This window comes from Dermacentor albipictus, chromosome 9, assembly GCF_038994185.2.
Source record: "Dermacentor albipictus isolate Rhodes 1998 colony chromosome 9, USDA_Dalb.pri_finalv2, whole genome shotgun sequence".
Classification (NCBI taxonomy): Eukaryota; Metazoa; Arthropoda; class Arachnida; order Ixodida; family Ixodidae; genus Dermacentor; species Dermacentor albipictus.
In genome coordinates, this window is record NC_091829.1 from 32114066 (window position 1) to 32135235 (window position 21170).

A 21170-nucleotide genomic window follows, 5' to 3' on the forward strand; every position below is an offset into this window, starting at 1 on the left:
TTCTGGCTGACGTTGTCCCGAAGAGTAGGAAAAACATTTTTACTCTTAGCTGCGGGGTTTCGACGCAGCGGCTACGCGAATGTGAGTGGTAGCTGTTAGCTGCGCGGCGGGTTTGAGTTGTTTCCAAAGAATATGCTACATATCAGCGTAGTGGCCGCTTGACACGCTTTTTTTTAGAAGTATAACTGATAAGTTACGTGCGCTTCGTGTAGCTGTTAAGCTAAGTCGATAGATTTCATGTATGTGATTATCAGTATGTGTACGTGGACAGAGTGCGCTTGATAGAGGCGTAATTTAGAATACCTAATAGTTAATTTAGAATTTAGGGTGTGTTGGTAAACGTTTATGATGGAAAAATCGCTACTAAAGCGGAGACTTAGCGCCTTGTCCTGTGTTCTGGCTGGGTCTCCGTTCTAGTAGCGGTTTTTCCATCACGAACGTTCGCCAGCAAAGCGCTTTGTCCTGTGTTTTTTGTCAAGTCGCCGTTTCAGTAGTGCTTTTTCCATCAAGAGGCGTTACTTTGGACAGTTCTTGACGTGTGTGAGCCGTCCATTTCACAGTGAATATATAGTGTGTGTGCACGCGTGTGTGCGACGTTTCGCGCAAGAGACTGACGGAGTACACGTGCTTAAAGAGAAGTTTCGGAAGAGGTACGATAACTAAGTACGCCCACAGTACTCTTAATGTGCACTACCAAAGACTTCACCGTGGCTTGTTTTACGTGCAGTTTGAAATTTCGCAGTTAGAGCGGCCTTCAAGACGCACAGGTGTGCGTTCTTGTTCCCTGCTGCACTGTGCAAGCAGTGCAGCAGGGAACATTCACTGTTAATATTTTTTTAAGGGCGGATATCTTCTCGGTGTTTACGAGATGCTGCACTGACTCGTTGCCCGACGTGCTATCCACACGAAGCCGGCAGAACATTAAGCGATTAAAAGCGTAGGGAAAGCGTCTTTCTTTTTTTCTTCTCTGAACGGTGATCTACATCCGTGACAAAGTATCTGTGTCTGGATAAATATTGCCGGGCTTGGTTAGGCTTTCTTAAAATGTAAAATGTGTAGCTTTGCAACGTGAAAGCTGGTAACCTTTAGTGCTCTTTCAAATCCACTTAATACTGCGCTGCAATGTATAAAAAGGCGGTTTGTTGAAAACGTTAGTGGACCAATAGTGCATTTTTACCGCAAGTTTCACGGGGCATATCTTGATATCCGTGCGATCCTTAGAATCCGATCCGAGCGGATATGCTTTACAAATTCATCGACTACAATTTGTAAGTTGCAATATGTTCCGTAAAGGAAATATTTCAAAAAGATTATCAACAACTTTTTATAATAGATTATGCATTTTGATTTCTCGTGCGAAGAATGTCCGCTGCTTAATGTAACCCAGCTCAGACTACAATAGGCTACATGTACACTTGATTTTCAGAAATTCTGTATGTCATAAAAAAGATCTCGTATGAAGAGCTCCGTGTTAAGTAATGCTTTTTCTGGTTGTAAAATTTGTATCGACATGAACTTGGCCAGTGGAAGTTCGTTGGACTATATTACAAGTTAATGTGTCGGAAGTAATAGACGCAATAGATGAGGAAGTAATAACTTCATTGACGGCAGCTGATAAACAACTCCCACGAGTGACCTGTGACCCAATGACATGTGCAATCACAGGAATACAGGAACTGACCCGGAACAGAAGCAAATCGTTATTTTCCCGCCATCTTTGAACTGCCGCCAAAACTGACCGACTCCGGCAACGCTTCATGACGTTGTTTCTTGATTCATTTCGCGCGAATGAAAATTTGTCCAGTAGCTACGCAATCTTTCTTCAACAGTGCAAAACAATTTAGAAAGGAAAGCTCCCAGTTGAATCTACATAGCGGATACGTACGTGATTTCAGGGAGACTAAACGGAACTATTAATTCCAGGTATATTAACAGGTTAGGCGTTTATGGCATTGGTTTCGTCATTCGTAGCCAGCCAGCCTGAGAATGATGGCTAGTGCATGGATTTGCCTAAACTTCATCCTTATGGCTTTAAATGGCTTCACGACCTTGAAAACTGATCATTTTTCAGAAGGTACTGCATTATAAATTAAACGAACACTTCTAAAATTGTCCGACGTCAGTATTCGAACACGGGATTCTCTAGCACAGAAGCCCGATATTGAAACCATTACGCCACGAACGCATAGCTAAGCGGAACCACTGCAATTGGCAGTGTTTTGTGTGTTAGCCGAGTCTTATTACCTGCTGCATTAAAAAAAAGTGTAAATGACTTTAAAATTTAGGCCAATTTAGGCCACGATAAAGCTCAATAAACGGAGCCACAAGAACCTTCGAAGCCCCAAGCACGTAAATGAGACATTTCAATGTGCTACCCCATCATTGCCAAGGTTGCTGTACGACTGCATGCGTATGCTTGATGCGCGTGCTTCTTGAAAACTATTATATCTTTGTGGAGTTCGTACTCATTTACTTCGTTGTTCGTGGGACAAAAGAGTTAGACCACGTTTGAGGAGATCAACTCCATCGGGAAGGAAGAAGAAGTGTATCTGTTCGGTCGCTGTTTTTATGTGGTGCTCTGAGTTTTCTGGTTTTTTGGATAGTTACGGTTACCTTTGACGACGATTGAAGATCGGGTGAAGTTCGGGTGAAGATTCGACGAGCCAGGCGCCTTACAGGTACGACATTTCTTTTTTGAAGACCTGTCTATTACCCCGCCGCTACGGTGGTCGGAAGCCGAGAACATCGTCACGAGCCTTATGCTCGTCCAAACCTAACAAGCCATATGAATGACGCTACGGGCCGTAATGAAAAGCCTGGAGCCTTGCAAGCGTCACAAAACTTCATAAAGCCGGCACGTTTGGTTCTCCCCAACTCAGAATCAACTTCAGCGAACTCAGGAATGATGGCTGATGGTGAAGCCGAGACCAAGAAACCTCGCCTAGAAGACGGCAAGGACGATGATAGAACATCGACTTATGAGCTAAGTGATGATGAAGATATGGGTGAAGATGCGCCATTTACTGTGGTCACGTATAAGAAAAAGCGAGCCGAAGGCATTCCGGTTGTCTTTCGCCCAACAAATGAAGGTACTACTTTTTGGCAAGTAAATCCAAACCGAGTGTCTGCCGAAATAGTTTCTGCTGCCAAAGAGAAAGTACAGTCTTTCAGGACGACCAGAGATGGAAGTTTCAGTGTTAGCGTTGCTTCCTTAGCATCGGCGAAACGCCTTTTGATGCTCTCAAGTGTAGGTGGCCTGGAAGTCAAGCCATTCATCCCAGAGTCGTACACGCGAAACGTTGGGAAAATAAAACATGTGCCTCTGCAGTACACAGACGATCAACTCCTAGACTTCTTGAAAGACGCAGGAGTTATATCGGCACGCAGACAGATAAGGTATTCCCGCCAAGAAGATGGAGCAGTGAAGTCATATCCACTTCACACGGTAATCTTGACTTTCAGAGACGACCGCCCTATTCCTGGAAGAATTTACTTGGGTTTCACCAGCCACCCTGTCGAGGAATACCTAGGACCCGCACTTCGCTGCTATAATTGCCAGAGATTCGGGCACATGGCGAAAACCTGCCGTAGCACACGTAGATGCAAAATATGCTCAGAAGACCATGACCACAAGCAGTGCAAGTCACTTCTTCAACCTAAATGTGCGAACTGTGCGGGGAACCATGCCGCCTCCTTCTCAGGCTGCCCACAGAACAAAGCAGCGGCGCAAATGCGTAGACATGAACTAATTCATGGAAGACAACCGCGACGCAATGAACCCGCACCAAACCTCGAGATTGTTCATCCAGTGCCAGATCACCCACCTCAGCGGGCACCGGAACCACCACAGCCAAGAGCACCAACAAGATATCAATCCTCTAGAGAACAACCAACAGTGCAATCAAGCGACCAATCAAGAGGATCACAGTCAAGAGCCCAGTCCTATGCATCAATACTACGGAAACCCAGAGGACAACAGGCAGAAAGTAATACACAAGAAAGCTCCTGTACTCCCACACATTTCTCTCAGCGACCTTACGCATCCACTGCAGAAGTGACACCAGCTAATAGCGAACATACTACAGCATCGGTGACACAACTGATTTTGCCAATGCTTTTCGCAGCTCTTAAGGCAATCCTATCTGCTTTGCCGGAAGCAAACAACCTACCAGAAGTAAAAGCCTTGTTGCCTCTAGAAGCACTGTTGTGTCAACAATCCGGGCCGAAACTGCGGCAGGCACTACATGAATAACCGCTACAAAAATGTCTCCATATTTCAGTGGAATGCCAACAGTCTTCGAAGAAAGTGCACTGACTTTCGTAAACTGCTTGTGCAATACAACTTCCCATTACTTTGCATTCAAGAGGCGGGAATCACTGACGACTTTCGCCTCTCGAATTATGTGATATATAAGACTTCTCGTCAAGGTGCTGTTAGCAGAGTGCTCCTGTGCGTCAGAAAGGACCTACCATCTTATCAAATTCAGTCCAGTGATTCAGACTTCCCGGAATTCATCGCATGTAAAGTATCCTTTGGCAAGCTCTGTATAACAGTGATTAATCGATATCAACAATCTTCAAACCGGATTTCAGTAGAAGCGCTAGTGGATATATTCAAAATAGCTCATTCTAATGTATTTATATGTGGCGACTTCAACGCACACAACATCATCTGGGGCAGTGATCACTGTGATGCACGGGGTAATGTTATTGAATGCGCCATAGATAAATGCAACTTGACTGTTTTAAACGATGGGTCGCCAACATTCCTTCGTGGATATAATTACTCAAGCTGCATAGATGTTACCCTGTGTTCACATGATCTAGTGAATGGTGTGGGATGGACAACAGATATGGAAACGCGCGGAAGTGATCATTTTCCCATTCTTGTTAACCACCCTAGCATGCGCTATGATATCAGGCGTTACAGCAGACTAACCAACTGGCAAGCTTTTCGATACCGCCTAACGGTTCAAATTAACCAACATGCAACAGTGGAAAAATTTACAGAATTTTTGCAGGATAATCTGAACATATGCACAAAGAAGGTCCCAATACCAAAAGACTATGCTGCAGTTGACGGAGAATATGAACACCTAAGAGCCATCCGACGCCGATCCGAAAGAGCTTACCGACGGAGCGGAAGTTTAGAAGCATACAGAAACGCTCAGAAAATACACAATGTAATGCGCAGACGAATGGAAAGCTTAGGCAAACGGCGCTGGTGCGATTTCTGCGGCACGCTGTCTCCTCACACGGCTGTCCCACGAATTTTTCTAGTAATTCGTTCTTTAAGCGGACCTGTAACACAAAGCTTCCCATTTCGTGCTCTCGCTGTAGCCAGGGACACGTGTGAAATATTAGTTGCAGATGAATTTTGTGAGCTAATTTCCAGATCTGCCTTTTCATCACAATGTGCAGAATTTGATATTTCAGTAGAGTTGGCTAAGCGAAAAATTACTGCTTGCTACTGGGCCCAACATCCTCAGTTAGATCACACTTTCACATTAAACGAGCTCCAATGTGCAATTGCATCATGTCGCCAAAAGTCCGCTGCTGGGCCGGACGGCATTACGTACAATATGCTAAGAAACCTCGGACCGACAGGTACAAATGCGCTCTTAGACATCTATAATAACTTATGGATAGAGGAAACTGTACCTGACTCTTGGAAAGTCGCTCGAATCATACCAATTTTAAAACCTGGTAAGACGCCCTTGTGCCTTGAATCCTTCCGCGCCGTTAGTTTGACAAGTTGTTTATGCAAAGTAATGGAGAAAATGATTGACGCGCGACTTCAATGGTGGTGTAATGAAACGAAGGTGTTGTCCAACTACTTAGTAGGTTTTAGAAAACATAGATGCACAATGGATGCAATATTAGATATAGTAACCTGTGTGGAGCACGAGCGTGCACGTGGAAACATGACGATAGCATGCAGCAGTATTCCTAGACATCAAGAGGGCATTTGACACCGTTAGTCACGTTCATGTTCTGCTAAGCATGTTGGAACTTGGTCTGTCTGGCCGGTCCTTGCGATGGATTTCTGAATTTTTATCAGGTCGCAAAATATTTGTTCAGACGGGTGAAGGAAAGAGTTCTGAACATATTGTCAAACAAGGAGTACCACAGGGAAGCGTACTCAGCCCCTTCCTTTTTAACTGCGTCATGGCTGATTTAACGCGAAGAGTGCCATCACAGTTAAAGTTTTCACTGTATGCAGATGATGTGTGTATTTGGACATCTGGGTCTAAAGCTCAACTACTCCAGATGGCATTGCAAGACGGCATAAATATCATCAACCAATTTTTGAGAGAAAGAGGAATGGTACTATCACATGCAAAGACTGCTGTATTGCCCTTCACTCGGAAGGTGTTAAAAAATTTCACTCTTAATCTGGAAGGACACCCTCTAACGATTGTCACACAGCATCGATTTCTTGGCATAATACTTGATAGGCAGCTATCCTGGGCACCCCACTTAAAAAAACTCGAAAACGAGGTCAATGCCATAGTGACTGTACTTCGCAGGCTTGCAGGCACATCATGGGGCGGATCAGTATCGTCCATGCTGACTGTTTACAATGCATTAATACGACAAAAAATTGCATATTCCGCGCCCATCTTACACGGACTTTCCCACACGTCAGAAGAGAGACTTCAAAGACTTTTAGCTAGAGGACTACGCCTGTGTCTAGGAGTTCCACGAGCGACTTCGAGTTCTCTTGTAATAGCTGAGGCTCGCCAATCACCATTTCCAGTTATGCGAACTACAGAAACATGCCGGCATTATTTCCGCCTTCAAACCCAGCATAAAAACCACCCATTGGCTTTAGACATAATGAATCGAGATAGAAGTTATGTTCATATAGAAATTCAAGAAAATCTTCACATATTGCCAGAAAATGAATTTTGGAACTCAGACATCGAATATCCTCCATGGCTGCTTGCAGTTCCAAAAATTGAATTATCAGTAGAAGGGATATTCAGCAAAAGAGACATGTTCATTCAAGCTGCTCAACAACTAGCACTATACCAGATATATATGCGGTATTCAGGATACACACACGTCTATACAGACGGCTCCAGTACAGCAACCTCTTCAACTTCATCATTCATTATACCGCACCTCAACAAACAAGAATCATTTAAGTTATCTCGTGCGACTTCATCCACAACGGCTGAACTGTTCGCAATCCTATGTGCGGTAAAATTTATATTGTCAGTAGCAGAAGCGCAAAAATGGGTAATTTTCAGCGATTCACAGGCGGCACTAACATCACTCTGCAGCACAAAGGGGAAAACATTCAGCGACAGTGTAATATATGAAACACTTAAATACCTCACAAAGGCAAGCGAAGCAAAACATGCAATAGCATTCCAGTGGATACCAGGGCATTGCAACATTCCTGGCAACACAGCAGCTGATGAAGCAGCACGACAAGCGCACCTGAAAGATGATACGGCTCCGCTCCCAATATCAAAGAATGAATTACGCTGCATTATAAGGACAACGTCTTTCAACATGTCTAGAAACACTTGGTTTGACCAGAATTCTAAGAGCTCTGACTTATATCATATTGATCCATTTATTGAATTCAGATTTTCATTGTCATTAGATAGAACTATGGAAACGCTTATTCATCGATTAAGGCTAGGCACTGCCTACACAAAGCATTTCTTACACAGAATTGGCCGAGCGGAAACCCCCGAATGTGATTGCGGATTTGTAGATGAAGATATATATCACCTCCTTCTAGATTGCCCACATCACGACACACCAAGATGCCGACTTAAATCTGCGCTAAGTAAATTAGACCGCAGACCTTTCAGTTTAAGGAAACTTTTGGGCCCTTGGCCAACAACGGCCTTGCAGAAGAGCGCTTTAAAAGCACTAAAGACTTTCTTTGAAGACAGCGGCATCGCTGGACGCTATTAGTGCTTTCATTGCTCTGTTCATTTCAATGTGACTCTATATATCCATCTGTTTGGGAATTATGTTATGTTGACTGCTTTGTTGTGACTGTGAATGATTGTTTACACGATGTATATACCACCCGCTGACTAGACAATGTGCTATTAGGCAACAGTATCGTTTGTACTTTTGATACTTTCGACTACATAAGTGTGGAGACATTTGCCATGTATACTGTATGTACCCGCTGATCCGCTGACTAGAAAATGTGTTATTAGGCGACAGTATCGTTTCTACTTTTGAGACTTTCGACTACATAGGTGTGGAGACATTTGCCATAGTCTTCCTGTGGAAACGTTGCTTTATAAGTCCTGGTGCTTGTGTGAAATGATTATTTGATATGTAACCGTGAACCCTGAATGATGTATGACGGAACCACCCAAGAGATAAGGAGTAGCCGGCGCCTTAAATTGCGCGCCAACATCTCCTTATATCATATCAATAAAAAAAAAACTCCATCGGGATATAAACTCTGTGATATGTCTACTAGGTTGCTGCAGTGCCCTGGATGCTCGATCGTAGCACTATGGGTGGAGCTATGCGCTGTAAGGGTTTTCGTATTTTACTTGGTGAATTTGTCACCCCAATGCTTTTGTGCTGGATTGGTCTAGTAGGTTTGTCTCTCTAGTTTCAACGAATTGTTCAAGTTCTCTTTTTTTCGGTTCAGATGAATTTATGCTGTCGAGCTGACTAGTACCTATCGTAAGTTGTTGCCTGCAGTGTTCGAGAATATCAAGGAGAGCGATGCATTTTCTAGCACAGCATTGCGCTTAAATAATAGCCTAGAGGATAAAAAGCCGTGGGCGCAACTAACCATAATTGTAAGGCCTTTCGAGATTTTTCTGTGTTTAATGCAGCTAGTGTAAGTTTTTAGGTGAAATATGTAATTTGTTTGTTTGGCGGCGAGTTTGCGGTATAGGAGGACAGGGCAATATTTGTTTTTGCACGTGCTATCCGTAGTGCGTGGTAGTCATTTCTGTTTAGTTCGGGAAGACCTCCGAGGCGAAACATCTTAAGGTGGTGTCTTGACACACTTTGTTTGGTTGCAGAGGCCTGCACCGATGTCTGTCTATCTGTCTGTATATTAGCGTATGTAGCTGTTTGTGTGAAGGCTTCGCGGGCGGTTGTGGGCTTCCGTACGAGCGGCTGTCGTTCACGTGGTGTGGGTTCGGCGTCCGCAGCTTATGTAAATTTCTCGAGTTCTAGCTTAGGCGGAACGTGCGTGTGAGTTGGTGACGACGATTTCAGGCGTGTGTTTCTATGTTGTAGCTAACTGGGACGGGGGGCTTTACTGGTGTTGTTCGCTGCGCCAGTTTAAATGAGTTCCTGAGCCTATACATGATGTTTTTAGCAATTAGCTTGACGCCATAGAAATTGGCGTGCAGTCCGTACCGGGGGAGCGGAATGTCTGGGTCGTGGCGTACTTCAGCGTGGTGGATGATATCGATGCTTTCGTGTTGGTCTACCACATCCGGAAGAAAATCACTGATCTTACGTGTCCCTAGTGTGTGAGCTAGGAGTACCTCTGATTGAGCTACGAGTACGTCTGTAGCACCAAGAGTATAACATACAAATATGCTATAACTCGCACCTTAAAGAGCTGCACTTCGATTTTGTATTAAACTAGTCACAGGCTCGACCTGAAACGTGCTCTAAAAAACTAACACGTTATTCAAGGTACTCATAGTCAGATCGGCATCCAAAGCATTGCAGGCGGACGGCCGTCATTAAGTGTTGTGTATGCATAAAACGCCGTCGCTTCTTTCTGCATTATCGGCGCCAATTATTTGCGAGCGTTTCTTAAACTTAGCACGTTCAAGGCGCTTGCGATATTTATGCAAGAACGGGCACTGTGTCGATGGCCAGCAATTTCTGCATTTGAATGAGAGAGAGGCATACAAGTTCGGTGGTGTTGCCCTTTGAACGAACGTTTGAGTGCACGCTTGCTCTTCAAAGTCGAGCCGCGATCGTTAAAGCTTGCGACACACGTTTGCGCATTTGTTTGGGCGGCTCATTTGCATGGAGGGTTATTGAGTTTTAGTTCGCTTTTCCTGCGAGCCGTGCAAATAGCGCACAAGCGGAGGGTTTTTGTAGGTTACTGTTCCGCGTACACATTGTAACCGTGTGTACACAACCCTTCGTGTTTGCTGGCGAAATGTGGGCTCGCATAGCGAATCTATAACGGGACTTAGTTATGTGGTGTGCTTCCTGGGGCGTGATATCCTTTGTTTTTTCGTTTTCTCCATTGAAGGAACGTAAAGAAATACTTTAAGCGTTAGTAATTTTAAAGGAAACATGAACACATGTGTGTAGTTTTGGAGGTCTTGGGGTGATCGACGTACCTGGTCTCATATCTGCTTTGCACGTTGAAGGAACCTTAAAGAACTACATTCGCAAGCGAAAGTTTGATGACCACGAGTGCCACCCAAAAATGTTTCTTCGCAGCCTAGGCATGCAGGCTGTTATAACATGGTACAACCTGCGTGCCCGTGATCGACCGAAGCGGTGTAGAAAACAATTACGAGCAGCTCATCTCGACTAGAAGAAACTGTAATTGTGTTACCGATGCCGTGGTCTCTAAAAACTTTTGTTCGCGTGTCGTGCGTACCGTACGGGGCACGTGATGCTGTGGTCCGGTAGAACTTTATTATCACGCTCCTTTTTGTCGCTGACAGAGATGTCAAATTTAGAAGCTGCATCTGCTGGAGTTGCTACTCCTCCCGCCGAGAAATTTGGTACTGGTAATTTACCTGTTTAATTTTTTAAGCTCTACAACTGTATTTGCAATAACCTCGGCCCTATTCTTGACATATAAATCTCCTTCCAAACTTAAGCCACGTAGCCAACGAGAAATGCAGACTGTTTTCTTTTTTAATGGGAGTGAAGCAGAGGGGTCGGCCGCGGGAGCTTTGACTCTCTGCTGCTATCACGAAGGAAGGAAAGAATTGGATGGTAGCATTACGCAGCGTGATTCACCTGCTATCACGAAGGAAGGGAAGAATTGGATGGTAGCATTGCGCAGCGTGATTCAAGGCAAAGCTAGTCGGACCATCACGTGATCGTCACGCTAGAGCGCGTGGTAGGTTTTTTAGTGCTCCGGCCCTACAGGTGGAGCCAAGGCGGGACAGCCGAACAAGTGCGCATCATCATCATCATCATCATCATCAGCCTGGTTACGCCCACTGCAGGGCAAAGGCCTCTCCCATACTTCTCCAACAACCCCGGTCATGTACTAATTGTGGCCATGTTATGCCTGCAAACTTCTTAATCTCATCCGCCCACCTAACTTTCTGCCGCCCCCTGCTACGCTTCCCTTCCCTTGGGATCCAGTCCGTAACCCTTAATGACCATCGGTTATCTTCCCTCCTCATTACATGTCCTGCCCATGCCCATTTCTTTTTCTTGATTTCAACTAAGATGTCATTAACTCGCGTTTGTTCCCTCACCCAATCTGCTCTTTTCTTATCCCTTAACGTTAGTGCGCATCGATTAAGACCTACCGGGAACCAAAAGTTCTCGGCCAGCACACTGAGTATCGTGTGTTATGTGTTGGGGCCTGACTGTCGAGGGTAATAGCGAAGGGAATGGCTGTACGGAGAGTTGGCTTGCCAAGGCTGGCAGCGTCATGTAACGCTCTCCCCTAGTTTTTTGTTTCTTCCTCTATGCGTGCTACACTCTACAGAGGGGAAATGTAGAATGGGTACGGTGAGGTGCGTGTGCCGATGACCATGCTAGCGCGCTCTGAATTGTGCACATGCGCGACGAGCACACATGCTCTGCGCTTCACAGAAAAGGAAAAGATAAGTACAGCGCCGTTACTGACTGTACTTATCTTTTCCTTTTCTCCTTTTAAAACCACTCATCATGCGACCTAAACTGCAAGTTAGGTACACTCCTTTGAGCCATGCGACTCAAGCAGCGGAAATTTGCTATCTGCCCCGGGCGATTTCTTTAACCTGGTAAAATGAAGACACCGCAGGTCTTCTTACCGGAAAGGCAAGCCAACAGTTATGAGGCCCTTTAAGAGGTCTTCTTCTTTATGAAGGAATGTCCTAGTGCTCAGAGTGTTTCAGCGATGTGCAAACCATGCGACGGCTCCTCCGCCAACGGAAAGAGCACCCTGCCACAGACTGGAGCATAGATCCAGCATCGAAAGGCCCCACCCGCCCGCCAGCCTGAAAAGTGTCAAGAGCACCTGTCATGGCCCCGCGGGCTTATCGCTTCCGGGCGACTCGCTCAAACGCTGCCGCTGCTTTCGATGCCACGTCGGTGGGTAAGCGTTCTTGCGCAGACATACGGGTTGCGCGGCGCTAACGTGTTCTCTTGTCTCTTCGCACGCATGCGACTTGTCGTCGTCAGCATTGTTGTTGATTGATTCACGGGGTCTAGTGAGAGGAAAAGAGAGGAAAAGCAGGGAGGTTAACCAGACGCACACCCGGTCTGCTACCCTGCTCTGGGGGAAGGGGTATGGGGCATATGAATATTTATCTATTGGAACCCATGGAGTTAGAAAAACTGTATATCCGTTTTCAAAAGGAGCCTTTGAGCGAGTCGCCTGGAAGCGATGCAGAGCGAGTTCCGATGCAGGCAACCATTTGGAGGTATGCTTTAGAAACTACATTAAAAATTTGTTCGAAGCGTACATGTCTTCATATCTCGCGGACTTCAAATCGTAACTTGCTATACGTGCCCTAGAATAACTACTTAAACCTTGATTAGGAAAAATTTGTTCAATTGTCAATTATGCATCTCAATTTTTTGCGCTAGTAAGTCGGTGTCTTCGAGCGGAGCCCTCAACACTAGATGTCCCACAGGATGCACCTTAAAAATATTTTAAAAAGACGGTATTTTTTCGGAGAGGTAGCCCTGTGATCCTGGACAATTCAGATGTGTATTGCCGGTGAAGTTGGCGATGTCTAGTTAAGGAAAGCGGTAGAGAGAGAGAGAGAGAGAGAGAGAGAGAGAGAGAGAGAGAGAGAGAGAGAGAGAGAGAGAAGGGAAGAAGGAAAAGCAGAGAGGTTAACCAGACTGAGTCCAGTTTGCTACCCTACACATGGGGAGGGCAATGGGGAATGAAAGAGAAAGAGAGAGAGAGAGAACTTAGGTGTAGGATGTCTATAGTCGGGCACTCAGGTCTGTTGCCCTCAGGTAGTGTGGTAATTAAGCAAAAAATTTGGAGGTTGCTTAAGCTTCGTCTTTAAGTGCGAAATGCGATAGCATTCAAAGTTCCCGACTGCTTCTCACTCTTCCCGACAACCACAGCTTATGTAGTCGCAATGACTACCAGGAAACGCTGGCGGCGTACGCTATGCACGAAGGCGAGCTTTCTGGTAGAAACGCGGCCTCTTGCGTTGGCCGATGCACAGCCACGCCAAAAAAATTACAAATTTTTCAGGTTTGTGGGATTGTTTCGAACTTTTCATATTTAAGTCTGAGAAGATTTAACATAAAATGTATGCGCTGTGGATGTTTTGTTTCATGATATTTGTTTGTAGGCTGTCATTCTCAAAATTCCGAGGAATAACTTTGTCGAGATTGTAAGACAAGGTATCAGTAACCTTAGCGATAAAATGGTGTGGCAATATAACCCACACATACCATATTTCATGTAGTAAGGCGTGGCATATACGTATACTTAAATGTATATGAAAATTTTCGCTCACGGACAACTACACCGACGCCGACAGCGAACTTTCTGTGACGCAGGGACCTTGAAGGGACCCTGAAACGATTTTGACGATTTTGTACAAACGTACTGAGTCGTTAGAGTTCGATAAGTCGTTAAAGCGGATATGCTAGGGAAGCCCTAGCATATCCGCACTTTGGCTGAAACACCTCCCTGCATGTTTATTCCGGTTGCCTCTTATTTACAGACCTTTTAATCTAATCACAACAAATGCCTCTTCTTTGCGCCTGGTAGCACGTTTCCATGTGCGTGCGTATAGGGATGTCTACGGCAATGAGCTTGCTGCTTGACAGGGGCTATCCTGATTCATTCTTGCTACTCGTACCTCGATCACAACAAAGATGGGCGCCCCATCCTACGCTCATTGAATGCGGCTTGTACGCGCCATGATTCCGATACTGAATTCTTCAAATCGGTTCCAATTATTAACAGCATACCACCATCCTCCCCCCCCCCTTAAAAATAAATAAATAAACATCGCCCATCTCATTGCAGCTCGCGCGCGGTTACCCTTCTATTATTTCAGTTTCCATCTTTCACCGCAGAGAAATTTAACTCGACATTACCGCCAGACATATTCATTCACATTTCCTGCGTGCTCTTGGTTAGATGAACTTACCGAGTGCAAGTTTTTCATCCTCATGTTTTTTGCTTCTTCTTCTATGTTCTCAGCTGTCGTTCTGTAGTATCCTCGTTTATGCCGACGTAGATGGAGCTCGTCTCCGAGGACACTATAGACGGAATGTCCGACTTCATTACCGATGCTTTCCCATTACAATGATCTCGTCAGCACCTATATGCACCAGTTCACTTTTGCTAAACCGGCACTTCTTTTCACCCACACGCCCCTTTCCTTGATCTTTTCTGTCTGTCATTTTGGCCTCGGATTCATCTTGCATTCCTCAGTGCCAGCTTCCAAGTTCTGCCATCGGAGCGTACAGTCATGCCAGTTCGTCAACCTGCACCACTCCACTTCCCACTATGCCGCACCTGCCCCAGCTGTATTCATGGCGCAAGGACCAAGGTACTCGGAACGTTATTTTTTTTTGCTTCTCTGTTTCTTTCTGACGTTTTTTTCTTCCTTTTCTTTATTTTTCCCACCTGTTCGTTAACATTTACTTCTACTTCTGTACTTCCGCTGCTCCTCGGCTTTTTGTTTTGCACTATTCGGCATTTTACTAAATTCCCTTTTTGGTTTTTTGATCCCTTTTCACTTTATTTTGACTGGCTTTTAACCTGCGATACCCTTGCTCGTGCGAGTTTCCCTCACTTCTATTTAAGTTCTGGTATTGCATGGAGGGGCTAAAAAATCTGCCTGTCCAGGCTCTGACCTTAGTTTTCCGCTTATCCAGTGTTTCCACCTATCATATTTGGCTTCTTTACTTCAGTAGGGTGTTTCGTTCTCCATCATCGGCTGGGAATAACAGCCTATGTAAATGCGCCGCAAATATGTTTACACGGCTGCTGCTGGAGGTACCACCACGCCGTGTTTCCCTCATTAATGAATCGGGTGAAGAGCTGCAACAGCTACAATACGCATAAAAAAGTTCAGCTGTCAATATTATGAGTCGCATCAAGCTATCGTGCACTGTACTACGGATACCGCAGAGAAGTAAATTTTAGAGTTTATGTTATCGTGCTCTCCCTTAAAATAGTGCAAATTTATAGGCAGCGGCCTATTGGGCTTTGTGTGTTCCTCAAGTCTCAAGTAACGATTGGAGCAAAATTAATATAGGCATCTGAGGTGCCAGGCGGCCGATTATTCATGTCATCCATGTATGTCAACAAATCGATGAATCCGTAAGCGTATCCGTCGATATATGTTTAATGCTCTCCGGACTATTGAGGATCAATAGACGGAATACTACTGGTTTTTTACAGACAGAAGAACTAGGCACGTGATATTATCTTACAAGACGGACTATACGCCGCCTCCTATGTCTATTTGCTGTGAACTGCACACTTTGTGGTTGTTGGCGAGCGAGGCCAGCTTGGCCGGCCTGTTGGAACTGTGTCCTTCATTAGCTTATATTAAAGACAGCCTTTCTTAGCGAGTTACCAACGATTATTCTGTGTGGCGTATGTCGCTAGACCCTTACCGTGAGCCGATCCCACAGGTGGTGCAGCCTAAAACTGTTGGCCGATATGTGATACTGGGTTCAAAAGGAGACAAACAGGAGTTGTAAGTCGACAAAAGCAAAGTGTGCCGCATCTACAGGCCGCAATAGAAGTAGTATCAACAGATACAAACTTCGAAGAAAACGCACGTTATGGGTAGATACAGAAACAGCGGGATACAAAGACAGAGGGAAAAGACTACGCAGCGAGATTGTGCATGGAAAACTAGACTAAGGCATACTTTCGCGCAGCTTACCTTCACCGCCATTTCATTACCACAAACGATTGACTTTTCAGTGCAGATCCGACGCTATTTTGCGTGCATTTAAATTCGTCACACCCTGCGTCCTCGGCTGTGCATCTAGTAACACGTACCACTGCCGATCCCACTACTCACCCAGCATTTCAGTTATTGCAGCGTAAGAAAACCAGACCACATTTGGTGCAAAATAAACTGATGGTTGCATGAGCTTGCGAGGCAGTCGCGTTAAGGGCCTCTTCTGAATACACCTTGTTCGGGCTTCTGACGCAATCCAGAAGCCAAGGGCGGCCGCCATGCATAAACCAAAGAGGCGGCAAATGTTTCCATCCCTCGCCTGGGAAACAAACAATGCTCGCTCCGCTCTGCTCACTTATCGATCCTCTCGGCACCGTGTTCGCCAGTCACTATAATCCCCGAGTGCAGTGCTGCACCGAAACACGTTGCGACATCGCTGTTGTGTTAGGCGCTCGCTCAATATCTTTTATTAGGAACCGCAGGTGGTGCGTATTTCTTGCGCTCCCTTGTAGTTGTAGAACGTCCCTCGTGTCCCTAGGATTCTCGTCTACCTCTTCCGTTGCCGAAGCTTTCTCTGTGCCATCGACAAGGCTTCCGATTTGGAGAACGCAAAAGCGTTTAGTGCACCCTAAAAGAGAAAAAACATCGCACATCTCATCACAGCTCACGCCTGGTTACCTTCTGTTATTTGCGCTTCCATCCCTCACTGCACAGTAATTGTGCGTGTGGGAAACATGCACTGACATGCAACATTTTTAATGAATACTCTTTAACCTGCCATATGACTTAAAATTAAATTATGGGGTTTAACGTGCCAAAACCACTTTCTGATTATGAGGCACGCCGTAGTGGAGGACTCCGGAAATTTCGACCACCTGGGGATCTTTAACGTGCACCTAAATCTAAGTACACGGGTGTTTTCGCATTTCGCCCCCATCGAAATGCGGCCGCCGTGGCCGGGATTCGATCCCGCGACCTTGTGCTCAGCAGCCCAACAGCATAGCCACTGAGCAACCACGGCGGGTAGTGCCATATGACTTGTCTGCTCGAACACAACCACGCGGTTACCATAACGCGTGCACGTGATAAAACGCAAGTAACAGACAAGTGGAAGAGAGCACTTTTAATTCGACTGTACCGCCATACATGTTCATTGACATTTCCTGTGTGCTCTTGATTAGGTGAACATACCACGCACGAGTTTTTCTTCCTCATGTCTTTTTTTTTGCTTCTTTCCTTCCTTTTCTTTTCTTCTGTGTTCTCAGCTTTCGTTCCGTCGTATCCTCTTTTATGCCAAGCTGGATATCGTCTCCGAGGACGCCATAGGCGGAACGTCTGACTTCATTACCCATGCTTGCCTGTTACAGTTATCTCGTCACCACCTATGTGCACCAGTTCACTTTGGCTAACCTGGTACTTCTTTCCATCCGCACGTCCTTTTCTTGAGGTTTTCCATCTGTCCCAGGATTCATCTTACGTTCCTGTGCAGTTGACGGCAAAATATAACGGACTACGCGAGTCCGTGCGAAACTGCCTATCAGCGCTAGCTGCAGTCGAGAGCGACTTTAGACTGCAAATGGGTCCTTTTGTTTTTTGCCGGCGAGTCAATTTTCATGGGCCGCGTGATGTGTTTCTACATCGTCGCTCTCACGCAAAGCATGCAATCCAGTGGCACGCAATATCAGCCTAGCTACACGTGGCTGGTATCGGCAAGACCAGTGTCGTTGATGCTGCTCTCTAGACAGAGGGGGGTAGCCACTGCACGTTGCGGGAGGAAAAAAAAAAGAAAGAAAAGAAAAACCAAGAAAGCCTGGCGCTGAGCAAAGTAAAAAAAAGGAATTAAAAATACATTTTCAGTCTGACTGACGAGCCGCAATAGTCGCGGAGAGGCCGTCTGGCAAGTGCTCGCGGGGTCCATAAACTTTTGGGGTCTACTGTGCGCAGGAAGATACAAGGCGAACGCACATACGCACGAACGCGCTCGCACACAGAGCACCAACTTCAAGCCACGATTTCTTTACGAAAAAAAAAAGAAATTACAGTTATACATGCTGTCACAGAAAATGTATCAATCCAAAATAGTAAAAATAAGTATGGAAAGTAAATATGCGGTAAAAGAAGAACAGTCATAATTATCGTGGTGTACTACTGACACATGTATCAAAATTGCATTTTCTTTACTCTGACGCCCTAATTGCGCATGCATCGCATGCATATGCCTCGATGTGTGGAACAGAAAGCAGGGATGCTAACCAGAAATGCGTTTGGATGGCTAGCCTACGCTGGGCGAAGGGAAGGAGGACTAGAAAGGTCAGAGAGAAAGGAAAGACGCGGTGATTTCACGCATGCGTGTGGAGGGTAATGCATTCAGTGATTAGGCGGATGAATTCTCGACTGGTAAACGTAATGAATTACGTGGATTTATTACTTGAAATTTTTACGATTATTTTGCTTGCTCGGTAATGCTCACTGTAACTAAATTAACTTATTTGAATAAGCAATCACATGTAACGAGTTACATTACTGACAAAACAAGCTATAACAGACCATATAGCAGTGATCACTCGAATTCGGCCGGAACGTTATAGAATTGCTTTATTGTAGAATGCCTGCGATCAGCAATTTATATTGTCGAACGGGATGAAACTATGTACTACATGCATGGGTTGCATTGCACTGTCGACGTCCTTAAGCTACGCCTCGATCACGTTAGCATGGCCAGCTTGCAGATTTGCACACCTCTCTTAAGAGTCTTTAAGCGGTCTTTGTAGGCGTTAAAGCAGCTTCTAATTTCTTGTTTCCTTAGTGCAGTCCATGACTTTTGTGATTAGACAGATGATCTTGGTCATTAAACGTACGTGTTCCTATGTCTGACGCGTTACTCGCGTACAGCTAATTCTGCGACTGTAAGACGAGAACAGCATTTTAGAGCAGAATAGTATAGTTCTATATATTAAATTATATTGCATATTTGACAAATCCGGCCCCCTCAGTTCCCCTCGTTCTCTCGATTACTAATTTGACAAATCTTTTCGAGGAAAGTGAACATCTCGTGTTTATTTTAATCCCTCATTTGTCTAAGTGGTTTACGAGCGAAGGGTGCTGGCAGGAACTCAACCGGACGTTGACCGGCTAATTGAAACGGCGCTTCTATTGCTCGACGGCGATGCCCTTTTCGAACGTCAATGCCAGGAAATAACCTATGAATGATTCATCAGTTTTTTGCTGTCCCTACCTGGAGCACCTATATCTAGCTGCAGCATTACTGAAGCGTTGCGCTTCGCAGAGGCTGCTTTAGCTGGCTGCCTCTAGCGCACTCGTCTGTAGCGACCACTGTCGAAGTGAGTTCTTCTTTTGCTCTGAAAGTAGCCGGCCGTCCAACTCTAACGTGGTGCACAGCATCTGTGTCTGCGTAGTGCAAGTTAGACATCACGCCCAAGCGCCTCTGTGCAACGCTTGTACGAGGTTATTACACCCGCACTTCGCAATCTCAAAACTCGAGTCGAGCAGTGTGCCGTGTGTTTACCAGAACATACTGCAGACCTATCATTCGTCAGCTTGTCGTTATGCATATCATCACTTCGCTGCCGATCACGGAATGGAAACTTTGCAATGTTTTGGTCTGGCTGCAAAATTGACTCTGATTGAAAACTGCATTTTTTCGATGCTTTTAGTTGTTTCGAGAAAATGTCGCAGTTTCGTAGAGCCCGTTTCGAAGTGACCTGCGATGTGAATGAGAATGACGTCGATGCACTCCCGCGAAGCAGGTTGACAGGGTTTCGGACCGAGAAATGTCAATTTAGCCCCCGGGGGATATGAAAATTTGTATTTTGCACGGGCGTGCGTGTAAGACCGTTAGAGCTTTATCATCTTGCTGAGAAATATAATATATCGCTCCTTAAATGCTGTTTGAAGATTGCATATTTTCACGACTGATGTTTCGACGTGCCACGCTTCGTCATTGTAGGAGTCCATGGTTCAACGGGCTTGGTAAGATTGCGTAGCCAGATGTCTGCGTCGGTACTTTGTGACGTGAGGGAGTGAAACCTTATCGGTAGGAGGAGGAGGAGATAAAAAAATAATGTCTGTGCGGCCTCTTTGGGGAAAGTGGTATGTGCGTGTGTGCGTGTGTGCTTCATACACACGTTAGAAAGCGCCTGTCGGGTACCCATCAGCCAGTAGGAAAGCTCTGGAGCAGCTTTATTCCTGGTTATTTCTGTAAATATTCTGTTTTTCTAGACGCACTTTCTTCGTCAATATTACTTCAAATTTAGTTACAATCCTCAATTCATTTCACTTAACTTACATAGGCCTAGGCGAATATTACACAAAGTGTGTTGTGGGATGCTGCGGTGTCTACAATGCACACGATGTCAATTTATTTTGGTGAATCGGGTTTGGAAGCCTTCTAGATACGCAATACACATTGCGGGGGAAAAAGTACTAAAGTGCAAGGACCGTAATAAATTGCCTTCTTTCGCTTGAGTCCACTTGTGCAGCAAGCTTTGACAGCATAGAACAAAAGGTGGAGGGGTCATAGGAGCGAGCTAGGTAGCGGGAACGGGAGGATTATTCGACCGGCAACTTAAACACCTTAAAGCTTAAGGGAACGGGGACAATCCTCGCTGCTTATTTGGCGCCCCATTCTTTATCATTTTTTTAGACCGGCGTACTGGTCTCTAGCGAGGTGCGCGCAGGGCAACATTTTCTTTAGTGCGCTAAATTTCTTTATAGAGCTTTCAGTATCAGGACGCCGGGTTAACGCTCATGTTTCATCCGTCGCCTGAGCCGCCTAAAGCTTCAGCGCCAACATAAACGAATGTAGAGAAATTAAAAAAAAAGACGAAAAAGAAAAGAAGAACCCAACCACTGAAGCAACGGCGAGCATGAAATCGCCTTTTTTATCGTGTGACATTAGCTTTGGCTCGCCATTAAAAGCACCATTATTCTATATCGTTTCTTTTTTTAAATTTTTACTGCGACTCCATGGGAAGCCCAGCTACCGAAGGGCCCGGTATTGCAGGATCATAGGCATACATGCTCGCTACACGCACACGCTAGACGAGAGATTATAAACAGAAAAAAAAAACTGAAATAATCAAGCGCTTTCCCCTT

General features: G+C 45.3%; 1 protein-coding gene across 2 annotated transcripts in view; it reads left to right on the forward strand.

Annotated features, from left to right (window-relative positions):
* The window catches only part of LOC135912699 (uncharacterized), a 347304-nt gene that overhangs the window by 81093 nt on the left and 245041 nt on the right, over positions 1-21170 (forward strand). The gene's annotated exons all lie outside the window — the stretch shown is intronic.